A 5405-nucleotide genomic window follows, 5' to 3' on the forward strand; every position below is an offset into this window, starting at 1 on the left:
TCACCACGCGGAGGGTTCAGGCTGCCTCTGTGTTGTTGCTGTGTTATTTTCAATACCCAGTTTCTATCTCAGTCCCAGATGGCACCTGCTGATTTTGCTCTTAGGTCTGTATTCCAGCCAGTGGAAAGAGTAAAAAGGGGAGGGTGAGGATATGTACTTTTCTTTTAAGAGCACAAACTAAAAGTTATATACATCATTCCACTCATATCCAGTTGGCCTGATCCAGCTGCAAAAGAAATGTGGATTTTAGCTAGGCAGCTAAGTATTCAACAACAGAGGTTGGCACTAGAGCCTGAGGTTCAAAGACTATTTTTTTGGTAAATGAAGTTTTATTGGAACACAGTCCCTCCCATTTATGTATGTATTGATATTATCTATGTTGCTTCCTCACTACAATAGCATTGCTCAATAGTTTTGACAAAGACCAGATGGGCTGCAAAGCCCAAAATCTCTGGCCTTTAAGAAAAATTTTGCCTACCCCTGCTCTAGAAGAAGGAGAGAATGGCTATTTGGGGACCCCAACAGGCTCTATTAAATTTGTATTTAACACATGAAGAAAGGAAAGCTCATAGAGTTCATGTGAATGGCCAAATGTGGCATACTGATGAAGTGGCTGAGCTAAGATCTGAAAATGGCTCTGTTTGGCTCCAAAAGCAAAAATGTTTACTCTATCATACAACCTCATTAAATCATTTAGCAAATATTTATTGTGTCTACTTTGTGTCAGGCCATGTTCTAGGTTCTGGGGATTGAGTAGTGAGTAAAAGAGAGGAAATCTATGCTCTTGTGAAAACTGTAATAAAAGAGACAGACAATTAGAAGGAAATTAAGTAAAATGTATATTAGAGATGATAGGTGCTATAAATAAAAAATAAGTCAGAAAAGAAAGAAAGGCAGTCACAAAGTTGGGGTAGGGATTCATTTTCTAAAGAACTGGTTAAGGATGGTCTCAATATTGGGGAAACCAGGGAGAATGAATCTGAGCCAAAGCTCTTGAGAAAGAGGTGGGAGTCTGTGCTGAGAATACCCAATAAAAACCCCAAGTTCCTTCTCAAAGGAGGCAGAACCAAAGGTCACAAGCTGGGAAGGAATTGAAGAAGAGTGTGATTGCCTATGGCTTGTGTATGGTGGGTATCTGGTGCAAAGTAGACATACAGGAAGAAGACTGGCTTAAAGGTACATGATTGTAAGTCTGCCTTTAATCCTTTAGACAGAATTCTGAAAGTTCTTTGCATATAAACAAAGGTGAACATGTACATATAAATAAAACAGGCACTGAGTCGGTTTGTGTCATGGAAAGATCATGAATGTTGGAGTCACACAAAACTGAAATTAAGTGACAATAAGTAACAGTAAAGAAGTAATGTACTCAGTCACTCTGTCGTGTCTGACTTTTTCTGACCCTATGGGCTGTAGTCCGCCAGGCTCCTCTGTTCATGGGATTCTCCAGGCAAGAATACTGAAGTGAGTTGCCATTTCCTTTTCCAGGAGATCTTCCCAACCCAGGGATTGAACCTGTGTCTCCTGCATCTCCTGCTTTGGCAGGTGGATTCTTTACCACTAGCACCACCTCGGAAACCCAAAAGAAGTAATGAGAGATGTACAATTTTTCTCATGTGCATTTATATTGCATTTTCTTATTCAAGTATAGTGATTAATGATGTTAGTTAATGCTTCTGTGGGGCTGAAAAAAATTTTTCAGCATTAAGAAAATTTTTATTTTGTAAAGAAAAATCTTTAATGTTTACTTAGTGCTAACTGGGTGTCAGGCATTATTTCAATTACTTTAAATGTACTTACTCCTCAAAACAACACTGTAAGAAAATACAATGATAATTTTTTCAGCTGAAAGCTCTCATGCCTAGAGGTCTGTTATATATCCAATATCATGCCCAGATTGCTCATGGACTTGTTGAGAGAGAACAGAGTGATCTCCATGGTAGGTTGTATTATTCAGTAACTTACCCAAGGTCACATAGTTAATAAATAGAGAGGCTGGGAGTTGATTCTGGGCAGTGTGGCAGAGGAGTTCAAGTGTTTAATAATTATACTACATTGCCTCACAAAAACCATTAGAAAAGTTAAATGAGAAAACACACTACGTTCTTTTCCACTGCTGATGATATATGTGAAAAGCCTGGTTATTTGGACCTTGTGATCTTATCAATGGCCACTACTTCCCTCATATCAATATTTTTGATGTGCAGGCAACATCCCATGTAGCAAGTGTTTCACTTCTAGAATACTATTCTTAGAAAAACAAATTTCAAAAGTGATGGCAAAGATGGTAGCACATGTGACTATCTACACTTGACTGTGTAGATCCAGATGTATGTGTCTATACCTGTTTTTGTGTTCAGGCATGTACACATGAGTCTAACCCCCAGATTCAAATGTCAGCTCTTAGGTTTTCTCCCCAGAAGCCTAAAGTCCAGCTGCTTATGGGGAAAAATTTAAAAATAAGAAATCTGTATTCTGTTTTAGGATGCACACCTGGTTTTCCAGAATCTACTATCTCTCCAGCAACTACTGTTATGCTGTCTCAGAGCTGTCACTACCAAACAAGCATGGATGGCCAGTGACATCAATGGAGTGATTCTTTGCTTCAGTCCTGACATTTCAGTTTCTATTTCCTGCTGTGATAAAGAAGATCATGAATATGATTTGCTATCTGGCCTGCCATTTCTTTTTTGTCAACATTTAGTAAGAACTTTCCCTGGGAATTTCTTCTACCCAAAATGGCACAGAGGATGCCAAGCATGGACTAAACATGTTTCCTGAGGGATGGAGATAGATTCTCACTGAGCCATTCCTTTCTCCATTTGGTCTCCTCATCCCTATTCCACACCCTGACTAGATGACAAGTTCAGCTAATTTCCATAAAAATTTTTCTGAGGACAAATTTAACTGGCTACAATTGAAGGCCAATCCCCGCCAAATGCCCTAATCAATGCAGAGCTCCAACCACTGATAGAATTGTACTATGTAGGAAATCTCATTGGTAATCTGATGCAATAGTATGAAGAAACTTATACATCCCCAGGAGCTTATGACTTCTGTGGGGCCAGGAAATACCACTATAATGGTGACTGAGTTTATATTGTTAGGGTTTGGAGACCTCAGAGGATTGGCTCCCCTGCTCTTCTTGGTGTTTGGCATTGTCTACCTAGCCACCATTTCTGGGAATCTCCTCATCATGATCCTGGTGAGCACGCAGCAGGGTCTGCAGACACCAATGTACTTCTTTCTGGCAAACCTCTCATGCCTAGAGGTCTGTTATACATCCAATATCATGCCCAGATTGCTTGTGGACTTGTTGAGAGAGAACAGAGTGATCTCCGTGGTAGGTTGCATTACTCAGCTCTACTGCTTTGGGGCTCTGGGTAGCACTGAATGTTATCTTCTGGCAGTGATGTCATATGACCGATACCTGGCTGTCTGCCGGCCTTTGCACTATCCAGCGCTAATGCATGGAGCTATATGTTTGAGGCTAGTAACTGGCTCATGGGTTAGTGGCTTCACAGTGGCAGCTGCATTCCAGGCTGCTATGGTATCCAGCTTGACCTTCTGTGATGGCAATGAGATTGACCACTTCTTCTGTGACTTAAAGCCTCTGCAGAAGCTCTCTTGCTCAGATCCCCAGCTAGTCAACCTGGTCTGCATGAGTCTAACAGCACTGGTGACTCTAGCCCCATTTGGACTAACCTTAGCCTCCTACTGGAAGATTCTCTTCACAGTCTTGCATATACCTTCCATGACTGGTAGGCAGAAGGCCTTCTCCACTTGTTCCTCTCATCTAGTGGTTGTGACCTTGTTTTATGGGACCTTGATCCTAGTCTATGCACTGCCCTTTGCTGACCAGGTGCCAATTCTCAACAAAACTGTCTCCTTGCTCTATACTGTTGTCACTCCTGTGTGTAACCCCCTTATCTATAGCCTCAAAAACAAAGATGTCAAGGAGTCCCTGAGGAAGCTGAGGGTTTGATCCTACAATGATGAGCTCCAGTCAATCAACAAAAATTATGGCAGTCTGAAGGTCTGATTAGGAAAACATAGGATAGATGATAATCTTTATAACCTGAAATATTGATTAATCTCTGAATCATCTATTTAGCTGATTTGGGGGAAAAGTTAGTATATTTGTCTTGGTTGCCCTGAAGAGAAATCAAACCAGTCAATCCTAAATGAAATCAACTCTGAATATTCATCAGAAGTACTGTTGTCGAAGCTGATGTGAATAGCTGACTCATTAGGAAAAGCCCCTGATGCTGGGAAAGATTAAAGGCAAAAGGAGAAGGGGGCGGCAGGGGATGAGATGGTTAGATAGCATCACTGACTCAAGAGACATGAATTTGAGCACACTCCGGGAGATACTGAAGGACAGAGGAGCTTGACATGCTACAGTCCATAGGGTTGCAAAGAGTCAGACACAATTTAGTGACTGAACAACCTCGAGGTGATCTAGTTTTCCTTGAGTGAACTGATACTGTGAGATGCGAGGAGTACTTCCTAGTTGGTGGGAGGGGAGCCATTCTGGGGTAGACAATAACTAATGCTGCATACAATCCCCTCAAAAGCTCAATCCTGGAGGTAAGGATTGGCAGGTGTGCTTTAGTTGTGTTCAGTTTCTTCTCTCTGTGTGTATGCATGTGTGTGTGTGTGTCATAAATTAGACTGGGAGACCTCGGGGTTGGAGGAAGAGTGATAACTGTGCTACCCCAGGAGGAACTGAGAGTTCCCTAAATGAAGAGAGCACATTTATTTGCTTAGCACCCAGGCTAGAGTTCTGGTGGTGAGGCTGACTGTGGTAAATGGCTAATGGTAATACTGCACCCATATTTGGCCTAGGACTAAGAAAGATGAAAGCAGAATCTAATAAAATATATAGAAACACACTAGAAGAATAGTTTTGGAGGAATGTGCATTAAGCACTTACAGCAATTTGTTAGACACGTAGATTACCTCAAGGTACTCTTTTTTAAGTTGAATTTTCTTTAGCATTCACAGCTACTCATTGTGTTTTCTTTCTTTCTTTATGCACCCCTCCCAGATCTGCCTTCTGCTGTGTACCTGTTACCCTTGATGGCTTCACTTGTGCTTTTGTTCCTTATTTTTGTATCAGCTACCAGCTACCAAACATCAACTGACATATTCAAGCTACATTTGAAGAGAGAAGGGAAGCAAAAAGACTCTGCTAAAGGAAGCAATCAAAAATATGCATTGAGACTAATATTATCCAGGCATTGTGCTAGGTGCTAGGAATAGAATAGTGAACAATGTACATACAGCTTCTGACCTCACAGATATCATAGTCTGATGGCCTTGGTATTCAAATTACTCAGAACTGATATTTTTTACATTGTTTACAGACTGTAGTTTTGAAAGCACTTTCTATAAAGAGAATC

Source organism: Cervus elaphus, chromosome X (genome assembly GCF_910594005.1).
Source record: "Cervus elaphus chromosome X, mCerEla1.1, whole genome shotgun sequence".
Lineage (NCBI taxonomy): Eukaryota > Metazoa > Chordata > Mammalia > Artiodactyla > Cervidae > Cervus > Cervus elaphus.